Source organism: Mesocricetus auratus, unplaced genomic scaffold (assembly GCF_017639785.1).
Source record: "Mesocricetus auratus isolate SY011 unplaced genomic scaffold, BCM_Maur_2.0 Super-Scaffold_100015, whole genome shotgun sequence".
Classification (NCBI taxonomy): domain Eukaryota; kingdom Metazoa; phylum Chordata; class Mammalia; order Rodentia; family Cricetidae; genus Mesocricetus; species Mesocricetus auratus.
The window spans coordinates 20,371,119-20,385,208 of record NW_024429198.1 but is presented as its reverse complement, the minus strand read 5'-3'; the positions used below and the strand labels follow the sequence as shown (position 1 = coordinate 20,385,208).

Sequence of the window (14,090 nt, the reverse complement as noted above, 5' to 3'; positions counted from 1 at the left end):
AACATGGCAGCTTACTCCATCAAAGGCATTCTTGGGAAAGCCTTCTGTTAAAGTGTAAAGGACATCATTCTACCTTTGCCAGATTCTGTTGCTGGGAAGCACATCTGTAAGCAAAGCCACAGGAGCATGAATAGCAGGAAGTAGGGAGCAGGAAGAACAATCTGAAGATGCTACATATTACAATCACTTTATGTTTTAAAATGATTTATTTTATTTTTTGTGTGTGGCTGTTTTGCCTGAATGTGTAGAAGTGTATTTGAATGCGTATTGGACCTGCAGGCCAGAAGAAAGCATCAGATTCTCTGGAACTGGGATTAGGAATGGTTGTGAGATACTATTGTGGATGCTAGGAACTGAACCCAGGTCTTCTGCTAGAGTTGCAAGTGTTCTTTCCTTCTGAGGTAGCTCTTCAACGCCACAATCACTTTACTGAAGAAGCATTTCAGTCTGGATATTAAACTAGTCTCAATGGGTTTCTGATTAGGGGTTCATATTCCAGCTAATATTCAGGAATTACTAGAGCTATTAACCAGAGTGAATGATTTAAATTCTGTCTCTCTTTTCATATATAAATGCAATTCTCTAAAATAAAGACTAAAGGAATGGCACCCTCTTATAGTTGTTTGGAAAGTTGAGATGATTATTGGAAAGAAATTAGCAAGCTGATCAGAGGATGTCTCCTACCACCTATGATTATTTTTAAAATGATGAAAGGCTTATAAAATGTTTTTAGATAATTTTAGTTTAACATTTTTATTGAGATGTTTCTAAAATGCATTATGATATGTTTCCAAACCAGTTTATTCTGGATAGAATTGAGTCATTAACCAATGGTCTTCATAGGTAATTATCAATTTGTGCTGATGTACAGTTGGGCACTGAGTATCTTGGGACTGTTTCCTTCTTTCAGTGTTTGATTCAAACTGCTTTTGAGAGCTTACATCTGTTGTCTATGTGTTGTTGTCCTATAGTAGCATCTTGACTTGCCAGGGAACTTGTAGTGGTGGCCATGGTTTTAGGAGCAGATGTAATCCATTATACTCTCACACTAAAACTGGTATATTATCATTTATCTCTGAGTATGAGGATGCATAGCGCTTAAGATTACAAATTAATCTCCAATTCCACCCTTCTTGCTACTCCCAGATAGTACCAAACTCAGCATATGGTTACGTATTCTTAATGTCCCTATACCATATAGCTTGTATATTCATAACATGTGAAATAAAATCATACATGTATGATGAACATATGTTTAATAATTTAGTTATTTAATGACAATCATCATAAATAAATGTCTTATAAATAACTGAAATTTGAGAACATATAGGCTGAAAACATGACCTTCTATTAGAACAAAATACATTATCATCTGTAAAAACTATTATGATTCCCAGATCATTTAATTTGTCAAGGGGTTGTAGGTATTATAAATTGTCTTAATTCCACAGGAATTCCTTAGATGTAAGAAAATTGTGCTAGTCATTTCATACCAGCACAAGGGTGACCTGGGTTTTCCCCTTAACATTAAAGCATTTTTGCATCTTGGCTTCACAACGTTTTTATACCAAGTAAAGTTTTGGAGTTCAATTTTGAGTTTAAAAAATCAGTCATATGATAACACAGTTTAATCCTCACCAATAACTGTTATAAGCTAGATAGGTCAGCACTTTCCAGAGATGGACAGAGTAATAGAGGATATGTATATACACTTGGCTGTATGGATGTGTGTTTGGAAGTACAGATTGAAGGATAGATGGGTGGACACATTTATGCATGGATGCATGGATAGAGTAATGTTGGGAATTGTCCCACATATTATGAACTCTAAGTCCTGTGATGCACTGTATGAAAGCTAGAGAATCAAGGATGTCTGTAATGAATCTGTTCATGGCTGCATGTTTCAGAACTTGGGGTGGAGAGCCCAGTGTAAGTTCTGGAGTCTGAGCACATTTGAAATGGGAATTCCAAACTTAAAGGCAAGCAGTGATGTGTGCTCCAGTCTTAGAGGAACAGACAGGTAATGGGCTTTTTCTCCACTTTTTGTCCTACCTTGACCCTCAGTGGTTTGCAGGGTGCTCAGCCAGGTTTCCAGGGCCAGAGTTCATGCTCGGGCAACTGATCCAGATGCTGATCTTTTCTAGAAGTACCCTCAACAGCCATGGACATGATTTCCTAGTATCAGGATATCATTAAGCCCAGTCACTGTGACCCCAAAGTTGGCTATCACATAAACCAAAAGTTGAATAATAGATATTGAAAGCTGCATCATATTTCACACTCTGTAGGTTAGAAGCACAACAGTAGGGCATAGGGATTGGAACAACACCACTCTGATCACAGAACACTTATCATGTCACATGTCAGTCAATCAGAGCTGGTATAAATGCAGGTACAGTGATGTGTATTCAGATATTCTCCTACCTGAGGCTGAGAGACCCCTTTTGTATGTTGTTAAGCACAGTGCAAGTGATGGAGATGTTCATATAAAAATATTAGTAAAAGAAAAGGAAATGGTCTATAGGAGCCGCAATGACCAAAGTGTGACAGAGTGCCGAGGAAGGTTAGGGACAGAATCCCAGGCTCACAGAAGACTGAGCTGAGAACATTATACGAGCTCAAATCAATCAAATAGGCTTCACATTCCTTTATCACTATGGATGGATAGACTTGGGCAAATGCTGTCATTTCAATATCTGCTCCAAAATTCATATTAAAATTAAATTGCCATTGTGACCCTATTAAAGAGAAAGAACCTTTAAGAGTTGCTTAGGGCACAACCCCTGAAAATTGGTTGATGCTATTACTGAGGAAGTGTGTTATTTATCTCAGAAACTGACTCCTAACACAAGGGTGGGTCCATCCCAGTGAGAGTGTAGCAAGAGAGTCATCACTGGATATACCCTTCCTTTACAGACTTCCCAGCTTCTGAATCTGTGAGCTAAACAAACTAGTGTTGACACTCCATCATGGCATCACCCAATCTATGGTATTCTATGTGAGCAGCACAGAATGCATTAAAGCAACAAGCGATTTAACATGTCTATATTTTGGATCTATCATCTATAGTTGGGATAACAACAGCATTTCTTTTTTGAGGATAGTATTTGGCACAGTGTAGTTTTTCTGTGTGTGTTACATCCTTGCTATAATCTGGAGCAAACATATGAATGCATCTTCTCTTTGGAACCAGATAGCAAACATCTAAGGGAATAGAAACCAAGAATCGTATTGCAATTTTACATGTACTTATATAAAAAGAGGTTAGGGAAATTTTTTTGCAGAAGTCAAAACATAATGAATACTATCAGAATTTAAAATAAAATAGTGGGATTTAATAGAATTGTTTCTGTAAAACAGATTCAATAATGAGAAAAACGAAATGACTTTTCATAAGATGCTAAATTGAAGAACAAATGTTTCTGCTCTCCAATTATGAAATTCACCTACAGAAGCAGTTGTCTTAAATATACCTTAAAATATATTTAAAATGTTTTCATAATACTTTGATTGTAGTAACATCTGTGGTATGGCATACTGTTGTGTCAAATCCTCCATTGGTGTAAGGCTAGACATCGTCCATATAGACCTGCATCCCTGTGCAATGTGACTACAGTGGTGATTGGACATAAGCTAGAGACGGACTACACTGAACACTGAACGTATAAATATGTGTCAGAGAACTTGGATGGCTTGATTCATTTTATTTTCATCTCTGGGCATTCATCTCTCAATTAGTCAAATTAGTAACCTATAAAAGAGTTGGTATGAAGCATCATACAGGGAAATGCTCCCAGATAGTGACCTATATCATTGGCATGGTATTTCAACCTGTTTGCCAAAATCATAAATCATTCTGCTTCCCTGGACAGACAGGTGGCAGGATATAGAGGCAAGGATGATACTCAAAGAACACTTGCTGCTTCCTCTCCTGACTTGCCACATGGCCTTTGGCACTCAACTCTTTTGACCACCAGCTGCTTTTTCATGGGGAAGGCAGAAAGCTATATTTAGGATTGCTCAGCACTCTGTATTAGAATTCTCTAATAAATGATACTGACTCTGTTTAGCTAATTATCAGTATATATATATACACATATATATGTGTGTGTTTGTATGTATGTATATACATATATACATATATATTATATATCTTGAATTAGTCAACATCGGACCTTTAAAACTGACCCACTGCTGTAGGTTAATTCATATCTTGTTTGGAGAATATCCTCCAAGGGAAAACATAAGTACGATACAGAGTAAGATGTAGAATTCCTTTATAAATGCTCTACTCATTTCTTACTGTTCTGACATTACATCCATTATGGTGAATGACAATTAAGCATACCTATGTAATCTCTTTCAGACACCATAGTGATGTGATTTTAAAATTCAACATGCACACTCAAAAGACTTTGAAACAAGTGACTGTTGTAACCACATCAAGACAGAAAAAATATCTAGCTTCAAAATCTTGTAGAAAAACATAATAAAATAGTGAGTAATGAAGACAAGCGCAGTGGAGGGAAATAGAGAAAGTCCAATGAGAGTTATGAGAGCCCAGAGTAAGCTGATGTCTGGTTCTTCAGGGCTTAGGAAATTATAGTCTGTTGTCCCTGATAGTATTTCAAGTGTATGGAATAGCACAAAATGGCACTGGACTGAGCTCCTAGAGTTCAGTTGAAGAGAAGGAGGAGGGATCATATGAGCAAGTGAGGTTAAGATCGTTACTGGTAACACCACACAGACAGATGACCTGAGCTAGTGGGAGCTCACAGACTCTGGGCTGACAGCTGGAAATCCTGCATGGGACTAAAGTAGGCCTTCAGAATGTGGTGACAGTTATGTAGCTTGATCTGTTGTGGTGTGAGGGGGTTTGGCTGTAGGACCAAGAATTATCCCGGTGCATGAACTGGATTTTTGGAGCCCATTCCCTATGATGGGATATGTTGCTCAGCCTTGATACAGGGGGTAGGGCTTTGAATGCCAAGATTTGTTGACTCCTCAAGGAAGACCTTACTCCCTCTGAATAGTGGATAGAAGGTGGGATGGAGGGAGTTAGGAAGACAGGAGAAGAGGAGAGAGGGGTAATTGGGGTTGGTATGTAAAATGAAAAAAATGTAAATAAAAAAGCCAAAAAGAGCATATAAAATGGCAACACATAAAATGAGCAATGCTTGAAGATATTGGAAATATGCAGAATACCAACCTCATTATACAGTGTTACACGTGTTAAATTATTTCCCCAAACATCTCTTAAGTCTCTATTTGAAAATTTTTATTTTGTGGTAAAATAATTTATAGTCAGATTGGGTAAGGCATAAACATGAAGAAATAGATGCAGTGGAATCTTGGAGTGGTTCTTGGGCAATAAAAAGTGCTTAGAGGGTTCATGGTTAAAATTTAATTAATATTTAAGAGTCAATTAATTACACTAATTGATGTTATTTACCTGGATGAGACACTTTTGCTATCATCATGCCATATTATAACATTTGGGACAGCAGGGTAAAGTGCTTAAGGGAGATAGCATCAGTACCCTGGAACTTCAAACGATGTTTGGGAAATGGATTTACAGCAAGATGTTTTTAAAAAAGAAAAAGAAAAATATATTTTAGGAGGATTTGGTAAAAGTTTCATTTCCATCGTCATAACTCTGTGTATTAATAAAATAGAAAATTTAAAAAGATGCTGTAAATAAAAGAAAAGCAATGTGTGAATGAAGGAATATGAATCCAGGCCAGATCTTTGTCTAAGGGTATGGAAAGTAAACAAGGTAAGTTGCTAATGAAAAGATATATGAATAAAAGACAATATTGTGCAAAATATCACCTTGTCCCTTCCAACTACAACCTCCCTAGTTCTAGAACAAATGGCAATCTTAATTGACAGAAGCTCAAAAGATAATCTGATGTCCACAGTAAGCTATCAGTCATTTAACTAAACATTTCAAATAATCAATTAGATAGAAATTGCTTAAGTTTGGGGCTCAAGATTTGGCTTAGTAATAAAGAGTGCTAACTGCTAATCCAGAGAACTAGAACTACCTGTAACTCTATCTTCATAGCAATTATCTTCTTCTGACCTGCACTCAGGTATAAGGTGGCATATTCTCTCTCTCTCTCTCTCTCTCTCTCTCTCTCTCTCTCTCTCTCTCTCTCTCTCTCTCTCTCTCTCTCTCTCTCTCTCTCCCCCTCTCTCTCTCTCTCTCGTTTACTCTCTCTGTCTTACTCTCTCACTACACACACACACACACACACACACTCAAAAATTGGGCTTGCGAGATGGCAGGTAAGACACTTGTTGCTCTTCCAGAGGACCCATCACTCACATGGCAGCTCAAAACTTCTGTATCTTCAGTCCCAGGTGACATGAAACCCTCTTTTGAGCTTCATGGCTACCAAGCAACATGTGAGGCTATACATGTAAAATAATGACATAAATCAAAAAATTTTATGAAAATAAAAACGTGTTTTGGAAATGATTGGACTGACTTTAACACACACGTTTGAATATCTGTTTTTGTACCAGAATCTACCTCATGTGTTTCACAGAAGAGGATTAGTCTCAGTGAGACTCAGGAAGCTGTTTTGCCTACAGGTGAGGAAGTAAGAGCAACACTTATTTTTCCAGGAGAACTCTGAAGTGTACTCAATGTATCAGCAAGACAGAGACTGTTGGTTTCCAAATCAGTGTCCAGTTTCACACCAAAATTGTGTTCCTGTGATGAGAAAACAGAATTCTGTCTCTCTGCAAGACAAAGAGTTAAAGAAAAGTGTTTTGTGTACTCATCCCTGAAAAGCATGATGGGAAACCATGACTTTGGAGTCAGGTACCCTTAAATTATTGCCACTGGCTCATCCACAATTGCTCCATCCGTTTGGGCCAGTTACATAGGCCTGCATATGTATTAAACTGGGGAGAATAATGCCCTCTGGTTGTTGTTATTGCAGGAATTAAAGGGTAACATGGGATAATTCTGGCCAAGCTCTGTAGGTCTCAGTAGTCTCCCATCCCTCTCCTCTAACAGTACCTCCATTTTTCTTCTTATTTTGTTGGCTCTTTCTGTTTCTGTTGTTACACTCCTTTAAAACTGTTTGGGTTCTCCAAAGACCTCAACAGTGTTCCAGACCTGTGAACATGCATGGTTATTCATTTCCATGACTAAAATGTCCAGGGTTTAAAGATAATTAAAAAGAAAAAAGAAAAAACAGTTCTACAAATAACAACCCTGCATTTGCTTCTTCCAGTCTGATTGAATTAGCCTTTATATTAAATATTATATTCAGTAGTTTCTCCCCAATCAGAGAAACTTAAGTACACAAATGAATTTTATGTAGACTATATTGTATTTTACATATCTCCATATTTATTGCTGTTTTGTTAATATATCAAAGTAAGAAAGGGTAAAATATAAAACATATTATTTTGTTTGTGATATATATATGTATGTATGTGTGCATGTTTACATCTATGTGATACCAAACAATATATTCTACCTTATGTAAGCAGAGTTTTTAATTGGGACTTCCAGGCAGCTCTGTGCCACCAGCCACTCTCAAATAACCACACAGAGACTTATTATTAATTACAAATCCTTGACCAATAGCTTCGGCTTATTACTAACTAGCTCTTACATCTTAAATGAATGGCTATTTCTTATCTATATTCTGTACCATGGTAGTACCTTTTTTAAACATGGCATGTTCATCTTGCTTTTCTCCACATCTCCTAATGACTCCTGAGGTTCTTCACTTCTTTCCCTAGATCTCTTTTTGTCAACAAGTCCCACCTAACCTCTGCCTGTTCTGCTACTGCCCAGTTAGCTCTTTTATTAACCAATGAGAGTAATAGCTATGTAGAGAGTACAACGATTGTTCCACAGCAACCTTGACAAAAGGAAATGAATGAAGAATAATATGTTGTTTGGATGTTTTAGTCGATTTATCAAAACAGAAGAAAGAAAATAATTCAAAAATCTCTTCTTTCCAATCTCATTGTCCTTGACTCATTTTCCTTCAGTGTACATGTGGATCCTGTATATATATGTTCTGTCTTGGCTTTTATTTTTGCTGTAGTAAATAACTATAACAACATACCTTAAAATTATAGGTTTACCTCTATAATAATATAATTCTCTCTATAAAATAAAACAATAAATGATTTGTCTGCTGTTTAAAGATATATTTTATTTTTAATTAAATGCATGTGTATGTCTGTATGTGGGTATGTGCTCCTGAGTGTAGATGCTCGAGAAAGACAGAGGAGGGTGTGAAAGCCTCCAAAACTATAGTTGTTGGTGATTGTGAGATCCCAACATGGGTACAGTGGGAACTGAATCCAGATCTTCTGCAAGAAAAACAAGCTCTCTTAACTGATGAGCCATTTAGCCCCAGTTAATTTAATGTAATCTATAGATTTGATTATAACTTGAAAAGAGGCATAATAATAGACTCCAAGAATTAGGATGTGAATATCTTTGGAGGGATCATTTATTCATCCTAATATGTATGTTGTACATATATGTATTTAAATGTATGTGCTTGTATATGTATATGGATTTTCTTTTCATTTTACTCACTCCCTTATTAATTAGCATTTCCCAGTTCATCTGGCAATGGTCCTAGGAGTCCCATCTTTGTGAATTTACTTGTAAACTTAACACTGTGCTTCTCATTGTATAGAATCCAGATTTCAGACTCGAAAATTCATTGTTTCTCCAGTAGTTGGGTAACTTGGTAAGTCATGTTCACCTGATTACAGGGAGCATAAAGATACAACCTACAATTACAGAACATCAGTAACTTAGCAAGAATCTAAGACCATTCTCAAGCAATGACGGCTTTGCCCTTTTTTGGTTCTCACTTTTTAACTTAGAGGTGGAGGCAATTGAGTACCTGGCTGTTGTCCATGGTCCTGAATTGTCACAGATGCTTGGATTGTTTGATTCTTTGACCTGGGAGATAAATGGACTCCTATCCAGTTTTTCTCAGGTTTGCAAACATCATGAAGCAGATGAGGAAAGATGCAGTTCTGATTGGGAATGGAGCTGACAAGAGTGTGCAACAGACACTATTAGCCCGGAGTGGCCTTTACAGATTGAAAGGTCTTGAATAGAAATACACTGTTTTCATACATTTTGAAATTATTTTAACTATGAAGAAGTTACCACAGCTAAGCACAATGTACATATAATGTAACTGAGTATATAAGACATTTGCTCACTCAGAAATGTTGTGAGAGAGAAGAGGGAAGGAGTAATGGAGAAAGACAGAAAGACAGTGGGGAGGATGGAGGGTGTGATAGGCAGTTGGACAGACAGACAGATATTAAGTATCATTTAAATAGCACAGATTTTTAACATTTGTAAGTTTGTGCTTATGATTTGATGGTAAATGTTACTATGTGCAATTTAGGTATGTGTACATTCTAAAATGTTCCATCATGGAAGTTGCTTTCCATACATCCCCAACACACACACACACACACACACACACACACGCATGCACGCACGCGCACGCACGCACACACTAATTCTAACTCCAGCCCATCAAACACAAGCTACATCTTTAATTACTTGATATTTTTCATGCACCATATTTTCTCCTTGGAAACCTCTACATGCACCAGTAGTGAGGCTGAATGGGAATCAGAAATTGATTTTTGTGGGCAGGATATTGATTTTCATGACATTTATAGGAAAACATGCTAGTTTAGCAAAACTAGTGACCTTTCAATTGGTCTAGCTAATTCATAATTTCAGTGTGGCCCAGGACTTACTTAGTAAGTTAAGTCACTACAACCCCTCTCCAATTGTACTATCAAAATGTATTCTATCATTCTACCACCATTGCAGTCTTTGCTGAGACGTACCAGGCATACAAGTGCTTATCCAAGTTTTCACTTAAATATGCTGAGATTTTAAAATGTAAGACATGCAGAACATCTAACATTTCAAATTTTTGTCAGGATTAGAAACAGAAAACTATAACTTGTCATGAGTTCTCTTAAGGCAAATGGGAGCCCTTTGTATTATGAAATGACAGTATTACAAAAAGATAATAATAATGATGAACTTGGATAATAAATTAATAAATCTTAGTCCATAGATATTTATTAAAGATTATTATGAAAAGCCAGGAGCACAGATGTCACTCTGCATGTGGATTAATAAACTATACGACTACGACTCATACTGTGGAATTAGCGCCACACGTATATGTACAATAGGTTTGTTGTTATCTCCCACCGTTGCCCCAACTCCCATTTTGCTCAGGGCGCACCTCCATTTTAAAGTTAGTTAATAAAGAAGACTATGGATTTAGGTCCATGTTTCCATGGAAACAACCAATTATAAATGCAATCTGAAGAGACGGAACACAACTGCCAAAACTCTCAGGGAAAAAATGATCCGAGTTGGCAACTCTCTAGAAACCTCTGTTAAGGGCTTTTGCCAGTTTTTCCTAACACTGGACTGCAAGCTTCTATCTGAGCAAACATCTTGCACCCATTTGCTAAGCGCCGCATCTGCAATACATTCTGGAGGGTAATTGTGTCTGGATCTCAGCATATGTGATGTTGAGGCAGGAAAAAATTCTCACATTTTTTTGGTTAATTTCTCTCAGATGTTTCTTATAACTTCATGGCACCAACATCAGCACAGGAGAAGAAAAATCTCTCATAATCTCTTTTTATATTCTTAAGATTTGCTTTAGGTATTCCTGTGTTCACATGTGTAACAATGTATTCTGCTAATCTTTATAAAGATAGTCATCATAGAACTTGAGTAAAATTCGTAAACTACTGGCCAATAGTTTAGTATTTAACTCATGTACAGCTGCATACCTATCTTTATGACTCCTTCCCAATCTATGTATTGTTGTATTTTCTTTTCAGGAAATGTCATATTCCAATATAATAAATTTCCAAAATAGGAGATAATTAATTTACAAATCTGAACCAGTTGATCTTTAATTTCTATTAAAAGAAGTCACCATAGATGCCACCTTGTACAAGGATGAATAAACTGAGACTACAAAACATTCCTGCCCACCCCAGTCTTATTAGCAGTGAAAGAAGACATTTCTAATTTGCATATCAAACAAACTGAAAAAGGCAAATGTCAGAGATTCACCAGAAGGTCACCATCTACACTTAGTTGTGGAACTTGGGAAGAATCCTCACCTTATACCTCCAGTTCCTATAGCATTTTTATACTATGGCTCTTCTTATAGCTTAAAATTAAATGCACCTGGGTATCAACTTCTATTATATTGAATAATGTGGCTTTGGAATCTTACCTCTAAAATTTGCTTATGCTTGAAGCTCTTCAATTGGAAATATATGGGTAACATATCCTCTAACATCTACCTTTGTCTCTCCTTGCTGGTGCTTAAATGATTGGAAGCAAAAGAATGAAATGGATAATGCTGAAAAATCACATTTAATTAGCATGAAATGGTAAACAGCTGGTATGTTCAACTCTTGTTATGATATTGTCAGACTCACACAATTACTATAAACATGGCAGTATTTTGAAAAAATGAAAAAGAAGTTCAATCAAAATTTAAAAGTATGATGCATAGAACTCCTGGGTCCTAGGAATATTGCAAGAGTTTTTCTTTTAAGGAAATTGGCTATATATAGCTTGAAAACCCATATTCTATTTAAAAAATTAATTCCAATTCCAAGGTGGATAACTGTTTTTCATACATTGGCATGGTACTCATTTGCTCAAGGGGATTACAGTTAATCTAGAACAACACTCATTTATTTTCTATTTGGCAATGTTAGAAGAAAGGGGAAAATAAATCACCTAGTCCCACTCCCTGGCACTAACAAAACAAAACAAAGCAAAAAACCAAACAAGCCTCTAGAGAGCATTTGTATATCTTACAATTTGAATATTTTCCAGTATACATAGTTTGAGAAAAGAAATGTATTTTGTTTACACTGTTATTTAGACTTAGCAAGAAATTTAATAGACTAATCAACAGTAACTGAAATTTTCCCCATTTTATACCTAATGGATATCAAGACATTACAATAGGAATCTAATATACTTAGAAACTTCAGTTATCTTTTCTGCATGTATGAGTCATCAAAGAGCATTGCTAACTAATTGCCTATTACTGTTTTAACTTCCCCTTTAAAATATTCCCTGTACTTTTCAAAACTAAGTTGACTGGGTTTTTGTCTATTTCTTTTTTCCTTGCATGTGGGTTAAACCTTGCTTATTTCCTGAATATTGTCAGTACACTTAGTCACTCATGTCCATGCAGTAGGTCTCATCATAATGTCTTTACTGAATGCACACACTGGCTTACTATGAATGGAAGAAAAGATGCTGAAGTTACTATTTCATTCTCTCTCAAGGGTTACCTCTATGGTGACTTGGCTCCTGTGTTTGGTTTCCATCTCACTGTCCCTACTAAGGAGTCCTCATCCGTAGCTCACATGGAAAAGTGCTGCTTACCACTTGTGGGAAACCCTTACATCGGTTTAAATAATTTTGAGTGTATTTGGAAGTATTTTTAATTCTTTCAGATACAGTCAGCTAAGCTGAATTCATATTGTAACTTTCTCAATCCAGTGAGTCAGCACAATCATTTCATCTGGTGATTTGATTTGCTTTTGCCCTGTGATACTTAGGAATTCCAAAACTCTATGGTCTTTGCTGCCAAAGCTTCCTGTGAAGCTGACATCACTCTGATTCTTTAAACTATTGCTATGCTTTCAAATAGTCCGTTGTGGCCTTCAGCTTCTTAGCGAGGTCCAGATTCTACCATAGGCAGCAGGTGCAGTTAAAACAGTGATTCCCTTCCACAGGGGCCATGCTCATCTTCTCTGTATCGTTCCAATTTTAGTATATGTGCTGCCGAAGCAAGCACTGAGCTGAACTCAAGAAATCCAGTGACAGAGAGGGAGGACTGATGACCAAAGGGGTTAAGGCTGGGCTGGTTTAACCCCCAGAAACAGCTGACCTGACAAGGGTTAGCTCTTGAATCCCAGACTAGAGTAATTCTACAGTTATATTGACACTGGATTTTTGAAAATATTAAAATTGTTACAAAATTTAAAGAGTTGATAGCTATAAAAGTTAAGATGTCCAAAGGATGAAATGCAACCTTGGTACGTGCCAATATTGTCCAAGAATAGAATTACAAAAAAATCATATATGATCCATACAAATATCTGGAAGTTTGTTTTCTCTAATACTACAAAAACAATGATTTTCTTCCCTCAAAGAGTATTCTCTTTTGTGATTGGAACTTGGAAATTGCTTTTCTCAAATTCCAATATAAATATGTTGAAGAAAAGTGTGTGTGGGGGGGTGGGGTGTGTGTGTGGGTGTAAAACTAAAATAGCATATTCATTCATTTGAAACAGATGTCAATATTCAGTATCAAGAATGGAGACTGACTTTGTGAGTACTTTCTTTATGTTTCAAAAACTTGTTACGTGCTTAATACACTTTTAGATGATTGCATCTAGAATAAAATGAACTGAGCATTTAAAAATATGTGTCTTACAAAAAGAAGTAATAAAACTTATTTTAAAATGTTTTATTTATTTTTTCTCAATATATGTTTTTATTTAAATTAGAAACATGAATGTTTCACATGTCAGTTCCAGCTACCTCTCCCACCCCTTCTCTTGGACGGGGGAATCTCTAAAGTCTGTCATTTCATCCTGGGAAGGACCTAGGCCCTTCCACATGTGCCCAGGCTGAGAGAGCATCCCTCTATTTGGAATGGGCTCCCAAAGCTCATTCATAAACCATGGTGAACACTGATCTACTACCCAAGGCCCCAGTGATTTCTGTGGCCTCCTCCCTGGCACTGCATTTATAGAGTCTGGATCAGTCTCCTGTTGGCCTCTCAGCCATAAGTCTGGGATTCAAGAGCTCCCCCTTATCCGGTCAGTTGTCTTTGTGGGTTTCATCATCAATGTACACGAGAAATCAGGAATTGGAACCAGTATACATAGACACCACATGACAAGCAAGTATGTGAAAGTGAAACAAAGACTAAAGAGATATAAGAGAAAGGAATTTTTCCTGTAAGTTGGGAGATTGGTGAATGCCTATT

General features: G+C 36.7%; 1 protein-coding gene and 1 non-coding gene across 4 annotated transcripts in view; one reads left to right on the top strand and one right to left on the bottom strand.

The window, feature by feature from the left end:
- Nucleotides 1–14,090, top strand: part of Fbxl7 (F-box and leucine rich repeat protein 7) — a 379,760-nt gene that overhangs the window by 250,185 nt on the left and 115,485 nt on the right. The window lies entirely within an intron of this gene.
- On the bottom strand, nucleotides 12,783–12,890 carry LOC121144425. The gene has a single exon (XR_005881778.1). It is a non-coding gene; the product is annotated as a U6 spliceosomal RNA (small nuclear RNA).